We start from the raw sequence: 20476 nt of genomic DNA, 5'->3' as shown, positions 1-20476 counted from the left end.
TGGACATCATACCTAGATGTATAGAGCCTCAAGAAATTTTCCAAATTTTTGTCTAGTTTGTTTCTTAGCTTTGATTTTAGGAACCCCAAAGCACTGAAAACTCTCTCATCTTCCACCGAACCGAATATCATGGTAAGACATAAATCAGCAAGCTTCACATATCCTGGTATTGAATCACGCAACGTTGAGTTCTCAGCTATAGTTTTCCAAAGCCTTGTTACTGATCCCTCTTCGCGGGGGTTCTCCATTTTGCCATATTGTTCTATCATAGTGTATGCAAAATGAGATGATTTCTCTCGAAGATGAGTTTTGTCTAATATTCCATTTATAATTACTCCACTCAATTCTCTAGATATGCAAAATTGTTTTATCAAAGTCAGTAGCTTACTTTGAAAATCAACTGCACTATTGAGGCTCCAATATTGAGGAAACACAATAGACATGGCTTAGAGTAGGTTGTTAGGAGGGAATCTTCTTCTAATTTGTGAGGAAAGATCATATGCAATTTTCTTCACAGAAGTAGTTACAGTCTCAACAATCTTGTCGAAATCTTCCGTTTTAACTCTTGCTAGTTGCTTCCTGGGGCGCTTTCTTGGTTCCTCGGGGTCAACCGTGGCATAGAAGGGCATTGGTATCTCAACTCCCCATACATTGGCACATACCTCCCCGTCTGCACCGATTTGTAAAAAGTTATCAGGATTGTTCAAATTTGTGAGTGTCTGCCACTTGACAAATTTTTCATCAAATAGTGTTGGTTGATTTCAATAGAGATTGTCGAGGGTCATGCATGTCATCTTACATAGTGTAGCATATTCTACAATATACAGAGCTCTTTTTTTGGCAGCCTTCATAATATTCCTCATTTCCTCTAGCATGGGCAGAAGAGTTGCTAAAGTTAAGAGTGTCTCTAAATTACTTAACCTGCGAAGAAGTTCAGGAAATTTTGGTTGATCTGATTCGTCGCGAGTTGTGTGAAATAGTCCAATCAAGGATGGATATTCTGAAAACACTCAATGCATTGGACCATCCAAAGAGATCCATCTAGTATCATTATCCTTGAGAAGCTTGTTCCCATCAATTATTCCATCAACAAAGTGTTGAAATTCCATAAATCGCTTGGGACTTCGACAGAAGTGTGAGTAGAGCTCTTTGATTAAAATTTCAATTTTTTTAACCGAAGCAAACTTGCTCACAATTCCAAAAGCTAGATTCATTCTGTGAGCCATGCAGTGAATTGCAATAATGTACGGTGCAAATGAAGTTTCAATCTTTGTACAAAGACCATTCCTGTGACCTTGCATTACTGAAGCTCCATCTGCTCCAACACAAACCAATTTTTTGGCTACCGTCATGTCATCCATACCTCCATATTCAATTCAACTTCTCTTTACTAGTTGAAATAAATTTTCCACTATCACACTCTCCTTCATTTTAGCAACAGATAGTAGATGAGGTTGGTGGGTATGATTCTCTATAGTATAGACATGCATGCATACCCATGAAGTATTGTCTACTGTCGTAACTTCATCTAAAGAAAATGCAATAAAGTTTGACTCTCTTATTTTTTCCTTTACATCTTCTTTTTCAACCTCAGCAAGACAACTTGACCATTCCCATCCACTGTTTACTGACCAGTGTCTATTAGGATAGTTAGGAACTTTCAAAAAGTGTAATAAACCACTAAATGATGGGAAATCTATCATAGCACGCCCTCTGCTCAAAATATAAAAAACAACGCTTAACTGAACAGCTTTTACCAGTTGTTCTATTTGCATTGCTTTTCCAAAAATAACTTCAATAGAACCTTTAACTTCAGTAGGCTTCATCTATATTTTCTCATGAAAATAATACTCTTTGGCATTCCTCACATGCTTACATTCCTCCTTTGTTTTCCTTCTTATCACTGATTTTTCAACCCCGTCTATCATTTGTTTTTCATAAAATTTACCCATATGCTTTTCTATGGTGTCAAATTTTAGCTGCAACCTAATTTCCTTGTTATGTTTCCAAGTGAAAATCTTACACCTGCATTCTATTGGAGGCTCTCCTTCAGTTGGATTTTCCACTGGTTCAATGAATGGATACTTTGATGCCCAATTAATTTGAAAATTCCTCACTGACATATCCCACTCCCGATCCTTTTTTGATTGTGGTTCACCCTTTTTTGATATGGCTTTTCTTTTCCCCTTCTATGCATTATCATCAATGGCATTATCACCCAAGTTGATTATATCATTCCGGCTAACTTGGGTATCTACCAGATAATCTTCTTCAAGATCATCCCGATCTGAGATATCAGGTTCGCCGTCATCTTCAACATGCAGTGTAGGTGGCGAATTTTGTACTTGTACTTGTGATGATGTACCATCCTGATTTTCACCACAATCTTTTCCAATGCCAAATTATGAAGACAACATTCTGCTTTTTGTTGGCCTCTCTTGGCCTTCCCCACATTCAGGGTTCCTACCCCTCTTCCTATTCGACATCTCCAATGAAATAAAGGCTGCCCAAAAAATATCAATTTGTTGAAGAAGCAATAATACACTATAATGTATAATATACCACTTCAAAAATATGACCGCTCACCTTTAGGTCACTAGCAATCACCAATGCAGTCAACAACAATGATTTTCCTTGGTCTGAAACTTTTCTATTGATCAGAATTCAGAGCCTAGAACCCACCAGATTGTGTTGAGATAGATCTGATCTTTGCATGTATTTATACCAATCTTTATATGGCGAATTCCCTGGGAATTTTATATGGTATACAAATATTTGGCGAATCTCACGTAACTATAACATGACTTATGTAATTTTTGAGGTGATTATAGGTTGTCCAAATATGACTTATGTAATTTTCAAGGCGATTATAGGTTGTCCAAATAATTGGCTAATACAATATAGCTAGTGAAATTTGGGGTGAATGGAGACATGCGTTGGCAAGAAGTTAGGCGAATTGGGTCCCCCTGGCTAACAAATCTTCACATGCCTATAGGCGAATTAAGGTCATCTATTAAGGCAACCTCAGAGGGTGTAGGCGAAAACATTAAATTTACTGTGTGTCCACCATATATTGTATTGGTGAAATCATCGCATAGAAACATTTAATTGCATAAAACATATGGCGATCGAGCCGTGACTTTGATAGAAATTGATAATGTTTTGGCGACATGGCCACCCCCAGTCGGTACAAAATATTCGCCATTTCCGACATGGCTGACAAGAAAAATTTGCCATTGTCGAATGTTCACCACTAAAGTAATCTCTGGTAAATACCAAAAGCAATAACAGCCAAAGCACCAAATCATGAACCAATAGAATATAGCAAGCATATAACCATCCAGAGTAAGGATCCAAAACTGATTCCAAAGATCTGATCATATCGGATCAGAATCATAGCCAAAACCAAGATGATCACCAAGACTAATCGGGATACAGTGTTTACATCAATTACAACACTTAACCAAATGCAACATATTTCCAACAATAACAATCAAACCTGAGAATACAATTAAAATTTTATGCAACCCACAAGTCAATTTTAGAAGAATAAATTAAGGTTTTTATAAATTTAACCTCTAAATTTATGCAATTTAGTTGCATATATCATCTATGGGTGCAAATATGAATATTTAAGTGCATACAAATCATATCTGAGACAATAAATCAGAAAAAAGCATGAAGCAAGTCAGGTTCACCAAAATGATGATGTAGGGGAAATTAGGGTTTCACCAATTAAAATAATAAAACCACTAATCTCACTACTTAAACATTACATCAAAAGAGGGGGGTAAATTCAATAGATCTAGTCATAATTCAATTAGAAAAAGAATTAAAATACTAATTAAACTTACCTAACAATTGAAGTAAAATAGAAATAACAGTGTTATAGATGTTAAATAGAGCCACAAACATAGATATGGGAAGAGTAATATAATAAAAAACTATTGCTAAAAATTTGGGCTAAATTGTCAGGACCAAGGTGGTAGGTTGTCCCGATCCTGTAACTCTTGGGCAGGCGAGTGGAATATTTTCTGGATCAGGAAGACACATTGGATCCACTGTCAAAAGATCAAGAAAAATTCTTGAGACTAGGGTGGTAGGTTGCCTTGGTCCTCCATTTTTCACTCCTTCAAAATTTGAACCCATTCATCCCAATCCTATCAAAATCTTTGATTGTAGCTCTTGAAATAATTTCCTGTACAGAGAGAAAGAGAAAATCGGTTGTGAATAGGGGTTTACTTTGGTTCAAACCTCATTTTAGGAATTAACCTTGAAATTGAAATGATAATTATAAATAAAATATAATTGAATAACAACAAGGTACTTTCCTTTTGAGGGAAAGGCTAGATCTAAAATTGAATAATTGTAATTGAAGTTGATACCTTGATTAAGCTTACTTTAATCCTCACACAAGGGTTTTAGTTTATCATGTAGAATGTCTGCATAGAAGTTTGATCATGAATTACATCTTGAATGTTTGAACTTAACCTCTCCTTCAATGCTTCATGAATGCTTGATTACTTACTCACTTGAATTGAATTCGCTAAAGTGTAATTGAGAGAGAAATCCAACTTTGTTATTTTTTCAAATGAGACGGGTAGGCCTCCTTTTATACTTAATTGTTTGAAAATAATTTGAATTTCTAGAGTAGGTCAACATGGGACCTAAATTCTTTCCTAATTGATGTCACCATTGAGGGGACCAAATTTGGCTTCGAATTAAGAGGACTGGGGAAATTTAGTGTCCTAGTTTGAAGCTAGGGCCATGAAACCCTAGCACCCTAATCCTGAGAATCAAGACTTAGATTTGGACAAGAGACAAAAGGTGAAGTAAAAATGTAGGTTTTTGGAAGGTGTGAGCAGAATCAAAGCAAACATCAAGCATCAAGAGATAAAATACAAGGGTGAGGTCTAAGTGAGGACCAAATTGTATGTGGATACAATTTATGATGCTAGACCCTTAGTCCTACATCCAATATTATAGTGAGAAGAATTTATTGACTTAGGGCTTCCCAAAGTTTAAATACCAAGAATATGGAGACTAATTTGACTAACCTATTCCAGGTGAATGTTGGTACTTCCTTTAATCTAACACATAGCATACCTAACATCATGGAGACTCATTCACCTCATAATTCTCATGATGAGGATGACAACTGAGAGGGGGGGTGAATCAGTTATCACCAGATTATCAGAACCTTAAGCAATTAAAACTTTAATACCAGAAACCAAAAGATCAATATTGGAATGCATAAACCAAATACTAAAATAGCAGATAAACCAATTAAGCATAAACAACAATCAAAGAATAAATACCATCCACATGACACCAAGATTTGTACGTGGAAAACACAGTAAAGGGAAAAACCACGGTGGGAAGCCTACCTACAATATTTCTGCAGTAAGTATGTGATTACAATTGAGGGTCCTACACTTGCAGGAAGGCCAACAGGCTAGAGCACACTGCTCATCACAAAAGGAGTCTCACTGGCTACATAGAAATACAGACTACAATCCATAGGAAAGAATGAACTACAAAGATAGCATCTCTAATGCCTAAGTACAGTTTCAATTAAGCTCAATACCGGAGGACTAAATCCTCTTACATAAACCTAACTCGATCACCAATGATTGACCAGATCCTCTACCTAAATGAGTATTATATTATTCGCACATATACATCCTCACACATCCCTTACATATATGATCTACAATGAGATCTTATATCATATATATACAAACCCTTGACCACAAACAATAAGGTCGGCCACCAGAAAATAAAACAATTACATAATTACAAAACATGTTGGCCCGAGACCAAACAAATAATATCCAACCCATAAGACATCTCGGAAACACATCGAGAAGTCCAATCCACACGTTACATTAAGCCGGTCCATAACCTAGACAATACCGGGACACAATTAGGTCCACACACGCTAAAGAAATGATCCCCAATCAACCAAGTCTCGAACATGATCACCATCAACATCCTTAATCTCCACTAGAAGCTGCAAAAACACCACTTATGCATATCATCAAAGATATTCAACAAAGCTCTGTCGGTGAAACCCTTGCGGGAACGACAAACCAAGTTTGCCAGCATACAGGATAGCATCCGATCACCAGATCAAAACCAACTGATTTAACATGAATCTCAGTAGCATGAATAAGCCAATTCCATAAGCCAAACATACCGGAGCATGCCAGATCATCATGATCTAATCCAACTAGAAACCAAACATCTTACCGAGACTAGAAGGATACTGGTAAAGCAACCAAAACAACTAGTGTTGACATCAATGCAACACATAATCAATTCCTCCAAATGTCCAACAATCTCCCCCTTTGGCATTGATGGCAACACTAGATGTGAAAAACATCCAAGTGCCAAGAAATGCCAAACAAGTCTCCCCCAATGGAAGATAGCCAACAATCTCCCACACAAAGATATAACAATTAAGTTTTGAAACAAAGACCAAACTCCCCCTTGTGAATGATATCTTTGTAAAGCTCTATTTTTCACATATATCTCTCCCCCTTTGACAGAAATGCCAAAAAACTGATAAAAATATCAAAGAAAAAACAAAAACCACTGAATCACAAGGCTAACTACTCCCCCTGAGCAGTAGTATCCCCACATCAATCCAAAAAGAATGATATCTCTGATAATGCATACCAGACTGATGCCAAATAACATCCAAATGATTCTTTAGGCAAAGGTTTAGTGAAAATATCTACAATCTACTCTTTAGTGTTCACATAAACTAGTCTAACCTCATTTTCTTCCACCTGCTCCTTCAAAAACTTATACTTGATAGACATGTGCTTTGTCTTAGAGTGAAATACCAAATTCTTTGATATGTCTATAGCAGCAGAGTTATCACAGTGAATAACTACCGGTCCAATGCAATGCAATTTTATGTCCTTCAACATTTACTTCATCCATAGAACTTATGTATAGTTAGTAGCAACAACAACATACTCAACTTCAACTGTAGATAAAGAAGTACATGATTTTTTCTTGTTGATCCATGAAACCAACTTCTTTCCAAGAAAGAAAGCTCCACCAAAAGTACTTTTTCGGTCATCAACATCACCTGCTCAATCTGCATTTGTATATGCACATAAAGTAAAGTCATCATCCTTAGGGTACCATAAACCATATTCAGATGTACCTTGCAAGTATCTAAAAATTATTTGCACACCACTCTCATGATTTTATCTAGGATCACTTTGATATCTAGATGCAATGCAAACATTATTCATTATGTCAGGCCTAGTCTGAGTCAAATATAGCAGACCTCCAATCATAGACTTGTATCTTGTAGGATTTACCTGTGCAGAAACATCTTTCCTTGTCAATTTCTCACTTGTAAGCATGGGAGTACTTACCGGTTTAGAGTCTGATGGTATGATGAAAGAATAAGTATCTGGTCAACTACTGAGAGGGGGGGTGAATCAGTAGATAGAAAAATTGATACAAACTTTATTAATCTCAAAAATCAATCTCTCAAAGTAAACTTAGAACTATCAATGTAATACCACTATCAAGATAAAAAATCATAAGATAAACCAATTCACTGTTACAAGAAATTAACAGTAAACAACTTCAAACTCATAAACATCCAAATGCTTTTTCATATGTCAATAGACTTCATTTCTCAATGCTTCCAGTTATCATAACTTATCAAAGTAGTTAAGTAGTTAAGAAAATCAACCATAAGAACATAACCACAAAAATATTCACCACTTGACATAAATATTTTTGATGTGGAAACCCAAATGGGAAAAACCACGGTGAGATGAGACTCACAAGATAACTATATGAACTCTTCTGAAGTTTTCCCAGTTAGGAGACTAGCTTGTTAAAGCTTTACAAAAGTCTTGTTAAGAACTGATCTTGTTAGGAACCACTACTCAGTTAAGGGATTGACTATAATGCCTTGTTAGAAGAAATACCTTGTAAGGAGTAACCTCGATAGAGGATTTGAAAATCCAAGCTAATGGATCACCTTGTTAGAGGATTTGAATAGTACCAAGCTTGGTAGAGCTTACCCAGTTAGGGGATTTCAATTCTGTTGTAATTGTTAGAAAACAACAGGAGTTTTCTGATCTGTTTGAATAGCACTATACTGGCTTGATCAAATCCTTTTCATGCTCCTATCTGCCTTTACTCAAATTGCAAATACATCATCTGGTTTGGCAACCACACACTCAACTAATCTTTGCCAACTCTTTACCAACTCTTAAACTAAATGACTTCATCGACCTTATAAACAAATAAATTAGGTTGGTAACACAACAAAAACCTGATTCTCATAGAGATTACAAACAAGACGGTTCAAGTATAACCATTAGATTACATAGAAATCTCTGCACATCAATCAATAAACCCTTGATCACTCCTTGATCACCGCTTCATTGAACTTAGTAACTCATAACACACTTTGTATTATATGCAATATACTTGCTCATTCCCTAGACAAAAACCATTACAACAGTTAGCCAAAATCACTTGAAATTGTCTTCATACAATAATCATACATGTCATAATCATTGTCGTTCATCATCAGATCATAAACCAATATAGACAATTCACCAAACTTAATTGATTAGGGTTTATCGGAAACAACAGGTAGGGTTTATCGGTTACTGGTTCAACTTTCCAATATATAGCAATACCGGTTCACTCCACAAATTCTTTCTACCGGTTACAAAACAATATTACAACAATATCATTACCAGTTAATTGACATTAATGACAACATAACATATCATTAATGCAATCTTCATTCAAATGCCAACAATCTCCCCCTTTGGCATTCATGGCAATACAAATATCAATACCATTGATTGCTACAGTGAGTGTAAATAGGAATCCTGGTTTACATTACCAAGTATTGACCATGCTCTCCATGTCTTCATCTTGTCACTCGTTCTTCTCCACATAATCACATAAGTCTTCTCCCCCTTTGACAACAATGCCAAATTGAAAGTAAAATATGTAATGTCAAATTTCATTGCGCAACATCAACAACCTGCAACTTGATGCTCCCCCTATGGAATAACTCCATTTCTACACCAATCCTTCTGTAAAATCCTGCAAGTAGCTCTGGGACTGATGTAATCTATATCATGCTTAACTGACCTCATGAAGGGGTACAAACCCTAGCTGACTTCTAAGATACTCAAAAGTAGTCTTAGGCAGAGGTTTAGTAAAGATATCTGCAAGCTGCTCCTTGGTAGAAACATGCTCCAAGATCACATCTTTACTCTATACTTTTTCCCTTAATAAATGATACTTCAATTCAATATGCTTGGTTCATGCGTGCAAAATAGGGTCCTTGGAAATATTTATGGCACTTGTATTATCACATAAAATCTTTATAGGTTCTAAAATCTTCATCTTAAAACCTTCCAAAATGTGCCTCATCCAGATAGCCTGAGTACAATTCATGTAAGTTGCAACATACTCAGCTTCAGCAGTAGGTTGTGAAGTACAACTCTGCTTCTTACTACTCCATGAAACAAGTCTTCCTCCAAGAAAAAATGCTCCACTAGTTGTTCTTTTCCATTCATCAACATTTCCTCCATATGGATACCATAATCCATAGTCAACAGTACCTTTTAAATATCTAAAAATCTTCTTGGTTGCTATCAGTTGTGTTTCCTTAGGATTCTTCTGGAATCTAGCAACTATGCCAACTGCATGAGCTATATCTAGTTTGTTGTGAAAAATATAGTGCAATTTTCCAATCATTGACCTGTATTCCTTCTCATCAATAGTTGTGGATTCATCTTCCTCAGACATCTTACAACCTGTAATCTTTGGTGTCCCAACTAGTTTACAGTCACTCATGCCAAATGTCTTCAAGACCTCTTTCACATACTTAGACTGTGTGATGAAAATACCATTCTTCATTTGTTGTATTTGCAAGCCTATGAAAATTTTTATTTCTCCCACTAAAGACATTTCAAACTCATTTTTTATTTCATCTGCAAAATTATTGCTCATGTCATCATTACCTCCAAATATGATATCATCTACAAATACTTCGTTGGCTAGTATTTTATCTCCTTCAGATTTGAGATATATGTTACTATCATCACTAGTTCTCAAAAAGCATATCTTCATTAGATGTGTATGAAGCCTTTCATACCATGCTCTTGGCACCTTCTTTAATCCATATAAAGCCTTATACAATCTGCATACCATGTCTTTCTCATCAGTCAAAGTATAACCATCTGACTGCTCAATGTATACTTTTTCTTCCAGTATCCCATTCAAAAATGTTGACTTAACATCCATCGGGTATACGTTGAATTTCTTGTGTGCTACAAATTCAAGTAAAGTTTTGACACCTTCCAGTCTTGCCACTTGTGCAAAATTTTGACCATAATCTTCTCCTTCCTCGTGTGCATAACCTTTGTAAACCAACCTAGCTTTGTTGCGAACTACAACACCGTCTTCAATCAATTTGTTCCTAAATACCCACTTAGTACCTATCACATTTTTATTTACTGGACGGGGTACTAGGGTCCATGTGTTGTTCTTCTCAATTTGATCTAGTTCCTCCTCCATAGCTTTAACCCAATGATCATCACCAAATGCTTCCTTAGTAGTTATTGGTTCAATAGTGGAGATCATGTAAGAATTCTCTTTGATTCTTCTTCTAGTTAGTACTCCAGCATCCTTATCCCCAATAATCTATTCGGGATTGTGATTCAGCCTCACATATCTTGGAATAACATGATCATTATCTTCAGGTTCAACTTCTTCATTATGATCATCATCTTTTGAATTTATCTATTCTGGTTGAATTGGTACATCAGTATTTGCTTTGTCGGTTTCAGATTTCACAGTTTTTGGTTCCAAAAACAAAATGCAAGGATCTTCACCCTTTTTCTCCAAACTAGTTTCCTCTGAGACTTCGGGATATTCATCCACTCAAACATTAACACTCTCAATAATTCTCTATGTTTGGTTGTTAAAACACTTGTAGGCCTTACTCTTGGTGGAATAGCCAAGAAATATACCTTCATCACTTTTAGCTTCAAATTTGCTAATATAATCACTTGTCTTAATAAAACATTTGCTTCCAAATATCTTGAAATAACTAACATCGGGTGATCTTCCATACCAATATTCATAAGGAGTCTTGTCCTTACCTCTTTTTACCAGAATCTAGTTCATAGTGTAGATAGCTTCTCTCCAGAATTTTTCGCTACACCTCATTGTATCAACATCATCCTAGCAGTTTCAATGACTGACCGGTTGTTACTCTCTACAATACCATTCTGTTGTGGTGTCCTCGGTGCAGAAAGTTGTTGTTTGATACCATTTTCTTCACAATATCTAGTGAATTCCCTAGAATTAAATTCATCACCTCAATCTATCCTCAAGACACTTTATCTTCTTACCGCTCTCCTTCTCAGCTAAGGCTCTGAATGCCTTGAACTTACCAAAAGCTTCAGTCTTATCCTTCAAGGACCCACATCATCCTTGAGAAATCATCAATGAAGATCATAAAATATCTATCACCTTGAATACTTTTTGTCCTTATTGGTCCACAAACATCTGTATGAACCAAATCTAACAAATGTTCCGCTGAAAAAGATTTTCTCTTGAAAGTTGAGGATGTCATCTTTCCCAACTGACATTCTTTACATAGAACATTAACCAATTTGTCCAACTGAGGCAAACCTCTCACTGTCTTGGACTTACTCACTTTAACAATGTTATAAAAGTTTATATGACAAAATCTCATGCCAAAGCCAACTATCATCTATCTTTGCAATTAAATAGATGTTGAATTTAGGATTAAGGTGAAACAAGTTACCTTTAGTTTTCTTCCTGGTTGCAATCAATCCACCTTTGATGCCATAGATTTTGCACATACCATTCTTAAACTCCAATGGGTATCCTCTATCATTGAGTTGTGCCACACTCAAAAGATTGTGCTTTAAACCTTCAACCCAATAGACATCATCTGCACTGCTCTTTCCATTAAGAGAAATAGTTCCCTTACCTTTAACCATGTAGGGTGAGTCATTACTGAATCTTACAACTCCGCCATCAAATTCCTTCAAAGAAATAAATTTGCTCCAATCACCGCTCATGTGATGTGAACAACCACTATCAATGATCCAATCATCAAATTTATTCATCCTGGATACTAATGCCTTCTAGTCTGATATCTCTTCTTTAATGGCTACAAACACAATGTCTTCATTAGCATCACCATCAGATTCTTCATCAGTGATACCACCATCAACAACAATAAGACAATCTCTTTTGCCTTTACCCTTATACTTCTTGAATTTCTCTCATTTGTGCTCATTATTACCATTAGGACAGTTAGCAGCTATGTGTCCAATCTTGTTGCATGCAAAACATTTCAAAGGTAATTTACCTCTATATTTACCTTTACCTTTAGGCATCCGCTTGGCTAACAATGCTTCAAGCTCAACTAAATTTTCTTCATCATCAACTTCTCTGTTGGATCTAGATTCATAACTGTGACTGGCATCTCTACTTTTTCTCACAGATGGGTTAGAAATAGAAGCTCTAAATGCACACTCAAATTTTTGTACACTACCATCATAACCATTTAATTTAAAAGCAATAAGCTTGCCAATGATGGAGTCAAGAGTTACCTTAGTTTTGTCAATGGACTTTAGCTCATGAATGGCTGCAACTTGGATAGCGTAGACCAGTAGCAGGATTCTCAGTACCTTACTGATCACTATGGCATCTTCCACTTTACCTCATGCACTCTTAATTTCATCGACTATCTCTTTTATCCTTTGACCATACTGTTGGATATTCTCACCTTCAACCATCTGCATGTCATCAAACTTTCCTCTTAGACTCTCTTCTTTAGCAATCTTAACATGTTCATCACCACTATAAATATCTTCAAGTGTTTTCCATACCTCATATGCAGTCTCTAGACCATGAACATCTACATACTCTGCATCAGACAAAGAACTCATAATGGCCTCTAATTTTTGATGATTTTTTTGTTGCTCTTTCTTCTGATCATCAGTCAACATCCCAGTAGGTGCAATATATTTAGTATCAACATGTTCCCAATACTAGCTTCCCAAACTCTTGATATAAATGTTCATTATGTCACTCCATATCCTATAGTTCTCTCTATTAAACTTTGAACCTTTCTTCTTCATCATGATCCGCAAGATCTTTACCTCAAACTATTAGGCTTAGACCTTAGAGGACCTGATAAGATCCGATACCAATTGATGGTATGATGAAATAATAAGTATTCGGTCAACTACTGAGAGGGGGGTTGAATCAGTAGATAGAAAAACTAATACAAACTTCACCAATCTCAAAAATCAATCTCTCAAAGGAAACATAGAACTATCAATGTAATACCACTGTCAAGATAAAAACCCATAAGATAAACCGGCTGACTATTACAACAAATTAACAGTAAACAACTTCAAACTCATAAACATCCAAATGCTCTTTCATATGTCAACAGACTTCATTTCTCAATGCTTCTGGTTATCATAAATTATCAAAGTAGTTAAGTAAATCAACCATAAGAACATAACCACAAAAACATTCACCACTTGACACAAATATTTTTGAAGTGGAAACCCAAATGGGAAAAACCATGGTGAGATGAGACTCACAAGATAACTATATGAACTCTTCTGGAGTTTGCCCTGTTAGGAGCCTAGCCTGTTAAAGCTTTACAAAAGTCCTATTAAAAACTGATCTTGTTAGGAACCACCTAGTTAAGGGATTGACTACAATGCCTTGTTAGAAGAAATACCCTGTAAGGAGTAACCTCGGTAGAGGATTTGAAAATCCAAGCTAATGGATCACCTTGTTAGAGGATTTGAATAGTATCAATCTTGTTAGAGCTTACCCGATTAGGGGATTTCAATTTTGTTGTAATTGTTAGAAAACAACAAGAGTTTGCTGATCTGTTTGAATAGCACTATACTTTCTTGATCAGATCCTTTTCATGCTCGTATCTGCCTTTACTCAAATTGCAAATACATCATCCGGTTCGGCAACCACACACTCAAATGATATTTGCCAACTCTTAAACTAAACAACTTCATCAACCTTATAAACAAATCAATTAGATCAGTAACACAACAAAAACCTAATTCTCATAGAGATTACAAACAAGTCAGTTCAAGTATGACTGTTAGATTACATAGCAATCTCTGCACATCAATCAAGAAAACCTTGATCACCGCTTCATCAAACTTAGTAACTCATCACATACTTTGCATTATATGCAATATACTTGCTCATTCCCTAGACAAAAACTGTTACAATAGTTTGCCAAAGTCACTTGAAATTGTCTTCATACAATAATCATACGTGTCATAATCATTGTCGCTCATCATTAGATCATAAACCAATATAACCAATTCACCAAACTTAATCGGTTAGGGTTTATCAAAAACAACATGTAGGGTTTACCGGTTATCAGTTCAACTCTCCAATATACGGCAATATCGGTTCACTCCACAAATTCTTCATGCCGGTTACAAAACAATATTACAACAATATCATTACCGATTAATTGACATCAATGACAACATAACATATCATTAATGCAATCTTCATGCAAATGCCAAGAGAGTCTACCATACCAAATTTCTTCAATAATTCCCTAGCATACTTAGTTTGATAGATGAAAATACCTTTGTTAGTCTGAGTAATCTGCAAACCTAAGAAAAATTTCATTTCCCCAATCATAGACATTTCAAATTCTTTCTCCATATTCTTAGAAAATTTTATGCACAACTTATCTTCACCTCCAAAAATAATGTCATCAACAAAAACTTCAATAATCAGTATATCATCATCAATGACTTTATAATATGGATTACTGTTAGCATTACCTTTAGTGAAGCCAAACTTCAAAATATATTTATCTGACCTTGCATACCAAGCTTTGGGTGCCTGTTTCAATCCATATAAAGATTTCTTTAACCTACAAACCATGTTTTTGTCATCTAAAAGTAAAAAACCATCAGGTTTCTCAATATAAACTTCCTCATCAAGATCCCCATTCAAAAAGGCACACTTAACATCCATCTAATAAACATTGTAGTTTTTATGTGCAACATGGGCAAGAAATAATCTTACGACTTCAATCCTAGCTACAGGTACAAAAGTTTCACCATAATCAATTCCTTCCTTATGAGAATATCCTTTACAAACCAATCTATCTTTATTCCTTACAACTTGTCCATCTTCATTTAATTTATTCCTAAGAACCCATTTAGTTCCAATAACATTCTTATTTTTAGGTTAGGGAACTAAAGTCCATGTGTTATTCTTCCCTATCTGATCCAATTCTTCTTCCATAGCTTTCATCCAACATTCATCTTTACATGCTTCAATTACTCATACTTGTTTAACTTGAGAAATAAAACATACCTCATTAGCTATCAATATTCTTCTTGCCATCACTCTATTGTTCTTATCCCCAATGATCTAATCTTCTGAATGATTCATCCTTACATACATAGGAATCTTTTGACTCTTTGTTCCTCTTTCCACTTCTTAAGTTACTATTAAATTTTCTGATACTACTGGAGTAACTGGTTCAACATTATGTTCTAGTAAATGTGTTACCGGTTCATTTATGATCATTTCCATTACTAGTTCTTGCTCATAAACTCTGGTTTGACTTCTATTCAGCTCATCCACCTTGACATTAGCGCTCTCCACAATTCTCTGCAATCTCTTGTTATAACATCTATATGCCTTTCTTTCATTAAAATAACTAAGAAATATTCCTTCATCACATCTAGGATCAAATTGTCCAATGAAATCATCTCTCCTGATATAACATTTACTACCAAAGATTTTGAAATACTTAATTGTAGGTGTATTGCCAAACCATAATTCATAAGGTGTCTTACTGGTTTCTCCTTTGATATGTACTTTGTTGAATGTATAGACTACTATGCTCACTTCTTCTCTCTAGTAGATATGAGGTAGATTCAGTTCCATCATCATTGTTCTAGGAGCATCCAAGATAGTTATGTTCTTTCTTTCCACAAATCCATTTTGCTGAGGTGTCCAGGGAGCAGAAAATTGTCTCCTTATACCATGCTTCTCACAAAAGTTATTAAACTCACCGGATGTGAATTCTCTACCATGATCTGACCTTAAACATTTTGTTGGTCATTTGGTAGAATTTATTATGTGTTGCATTGATGTTTTGTCATTGATGCCAACACTAGTTGCTTGGATGCTTTACCAACACCCTTTTGGTCCTGGTAGATTGAGTGTTTTTTGGTTGATTTGGATCTGTAATGATCCGGTAGGCTCCAATATGATTTGGTTATGGAATTGGCTTGTTCATGATACTCATGTTCATATTTAGTAAGTTGGTTTTGCTCTAGTGATCGAATGCTACCCTGTTTTCTTAGAAGCTTGGTTTCTGGTTCCGGTGAGCGTTTCACCGATAGAGCTTTTGATGAAGATCTTTGATGAATTGCGTAAGTGGTGTTGGTGTAACTTCTGGTAGAGTTTCAATATTTTGTTGGTGATCATGTTCGAGACTTGGCGGATTGAGATCATTGTTGTAGCGTGTGGACCTCTACTGGGTCCCGGTTGATTTAGGTTATGGAGCGGTTTAATGAAGCATGTGGATTGGACCTCTTGATATGTTTCTGGGATGACTTATGTGTTAGATATTATTTATTTGGTCTAAGGCATGGTTTGTAATTATGTACTTGGTTTATTATCTGGTGGCCGACCTAATTTTTTATGGTTGAGGGTTTGTATATATAGATGTAAGATCTCATTGTAGATCATATATGGTAGAGATCATAAGAATGGGAAATGGATATGTAATGTGTGAATAATGTAATATCATTTAGGTAGAGGATTTGGTCGATCATTGGAGATCTAAATGGGTTAATGTAAGAAGATTTAGTCCTCCAGTATTGAGCTTAACCGGAACTGTACTCAGGCATAGGAGATGCTATCTTTCGCAGTTCAACACTTCTCTAGATTGTAGTCTGGATTTCTATGTAGTCGGTGAGACTCCTTTTGTGATGAGCAGTGCGCTCTAGGTTGTTGGCCTTCCTACAAGTGCAGGCCCCTCAATTGTAATTCACATACTTATTGCAGATGTATTATCTAACTATGGGTAGGCTTCCTACCGTGGTTTTTCCCTTTACTGGGTTTTCCACGTACAAATCTTGGTGTCATATGGATGGTATTTATTCTGTGATTATTTTCTATTCTTAATTGGTTTAACTTCTATTCCGATATTAATGTTTTGGGTTCCGGTATTAAAGTTTTAATTGCTAATGGTTCCGGCAATGTGTGACAACTAATTCACCCCCCCTCTCAGTTGTCTTTCGGTTATTTGAACTATCTAACACATTTAATCTTCAATCATGTCTCAGTCTCAACTTTAGCTTTAAAGATTTTAAACTTTTCAAAAGTCTTAGATTTCTCCCTTAGAAAATTAACCCACATCATTCTATAATAATCATCAATGATTAGCATAAAATATCTATCACCTTGAAAAGTTTTAACTCTAGTAGGGTCACACAAATCAGTATGAATAAGATCAATAACATCATTAGATTTATCTTGTATACTCTTAAAAGAGGTTTTGACTTGTTTTCCCATTTGATATTCTTTACATACCAGATTATAGGGCTTCACAATCTTAGGTATATCTCTAACTACCTTAGTTGAACTGATCTTTACTATGAAATCAAAATTTATATGACATGGCCTTTTATGCCATAGCCGACTCTCATCAATTTGTGCAATCAAACATGTCTTCTCACTAGAATTCAAATTAAATATATTACCTTTTGTCTAAGTACCAGTTGCAATCTCCAATCCAAATCTATTAATGATTTTGCATTTTCCATACTTGAATTGTAATTGAAATCCCTTATCCACCAATTGTCCTACACTCAAAAGATTATGCCTTAAACCTTCAACATAATAAACATTATCAGTATTGTGCTTACCATCCAATGATATAGTTCCTTTTCCCTTGATCATACATGCTTTGTCATCTCCAAATCTAACCAAACTGCCATCAAATTCTTGCAAAGATAGAAATTTCCTTTTATCTCCATTCATATGATGTGAACATCCACTATCAATTACCCATTCATCCTTATCTTCAATTTTAACAGCAAGTGCCTTCTCTCCAGGTACATTCTCTTCCAGTGTTGGAACATCTTCCTTGATAGCTAGGAACACCCGTTCCTTTCCATTTCTGGAACCACTAGCAAAGTCTTGTGCCAGTTCATCATTAGAATAAGTCACACCTTCCTCATCCGCTATGTAGCATGATTTATCTTTGTTTTTCCTGTACTTATACATGTTCTGATATCTAGGGTTAGGCTTAAAAGATATTCTAGCTCTCTCTTCAAATCTTGAATTCCTTTCAGTACATCTAGATGCAAAATGACCTATCTTATTACATGCAAAACATTTAAAAGGTGTTTTTCCTTCATACTCACTTCCTACCGGTCTTTTAGGTACTCTTCTAGAAAATAGGGCTTCAAGTTGCTCAAATTCTTCATCTTCTCTCTGCATATCATCCAATTCCCTTGCATATAAAGCTTTCCAATCTTTCTTGTTGGTTGATGATGTAGATGCATGAAAAGCAGGTTCAGACTTGATAGCTCCAGAGGGTCCAAATTCTTTAAGCTCAAAAGAAGATAATTTCCCAACTAGGGTATCTCTATTGATAGAAGTATTAGCCATTGTTCTTAATTCATTAATTGCAGTAGCCTTCATCTTGTAAGCCAGTGGTAAATCTCTCAAAACTTTAGAAATCATTTCATCTTCACTCAGAGTTCCACCACAACATTGAATTCCCATAACAATCTCATTTAGCCTTTCTATGAATGCAGTAATCCTTTCATCTTCTTCCATCCTAAAGTTCTCATATCTCACCCAGTAACCATCAATTTTAGCAATCTTCACAGTAGGGCCACCTTCATTAAGAGTCTCCAACTTGTCCCATATAGCCTTTGGTGATGATTTGTTAGTTAATCCCATTATTTGTTGATCAGAAAGTGCACACAAGAGGGCTTATCTTGCTCTACAATCATTCTCAAACTCCTTATCCAGGTTTACCAGAGGAGGATTTCCAGATGTTGTATTATAAGGAGTTACACCATTCTCTGTGATTTCCCAAATTTCCTTACCAAGAAATCTTAGATGAGTCTCCATTTGAATCATCCATACTCTATAATTTGTTCCACCAAGCCTAGGAATATCTCTTCGAAAGATAGCAGCAGATGAACTTGAATTGTGAGTTGCCATAGGATCTTCCTCAAGTGGTTAAGCTTTTGTAGAGATGACTAGAGCTCTGATACCAATTGTTAGATAGTTCAAATAACTAGAAGACAACTTAGAGGGGGGGTGAATCAGTTATCACCATACTACCGGAACCTTAAGAAATTAAAACTTTAATACCAGAATGCATAAACCAAATACCAAAATAGAAGAAAAACCAATTAAGCATAAAAATTAATCTGAGAATAAATACCATCCACATGACACCAAGATTTGTACGTGGAAGACCCGGTAAAGGGAAAAACCATAGTGGGAAGCCTACTCGTAGTCAAATAATACTTCTGCAGTAAGTATGTGATTACAATTGAGGGGCCTACACTTGCAGGAAGGCCAACAAGTTAGAGCACACTGCTCATCACAAAAGGAGTCTCATTGACTACATAGAAATCCATACTACAATCCGAAGGAAAGAATGAACTCATATGCCTGAGTATAGTTCTGGTTAAGCTCAATATTGGAGGACTAAATCCTCTTACATAAACCCAACTCGATCACCAATGGTCGACCAAATCCTCTTCCTGAATGATTATTACATTATTCGCACATATACATCCCTTACATATATGATCTACAATGAGATCTTACATCATATATATACAAACCCTCGACCACAAACAATAAGGTCAGCCACTAGACAATAAAACAATTACATAATTACAAAACATGTCGGCCTGAGACCAAACAAATAATATCCAACCCATAAGACATCCCGGAAACACATCGAGACGTCCAATCCACACGTTACATTAAGTCAGTCCATAACCTAGATAATACCGGGACCCAATTAGGTCCACACATGCTAAAGAAATGATCCTAATCAACCAAGTCTTGAACATGATCACCATCAGCATCCTAAAACTCCACTAGAAGCCACACCAACACCACTTATGCATATCATCAAATATATTCAACAAAGCTCTGCCGGTGAAACCCCTGCTGGAACAACAAACCAAGTTTGCTAGCATACATGATAGCATCCGATCACCAGGTCAAAACCAACTGACTGAACATGAATCTAAGTAGCATGAATAATCCAATTCCATAACCCAAATATACTAGAGCATACCAAATCATCATGATCCAATCCAACTAGAAACCAAACATCTTACCAGGACTAGAA

The sequence above is a fragment of the Cryptomeria japonica genome, chromosome 11, assembly GCF_030272615.1.
Source record: "Cryptomeria japonica chromosome 11, Sugi_1.0, whole genome shotgun sequence".
NCBI lineage: Eukaryota > Viridiplantae > Streptophyta > Pinopsida > Cupressales > Cupressaceae > Cryptomeria > Cryptomeria japonica.
This window is presented reverse-complemented; position numbering follows the sequence as displayed.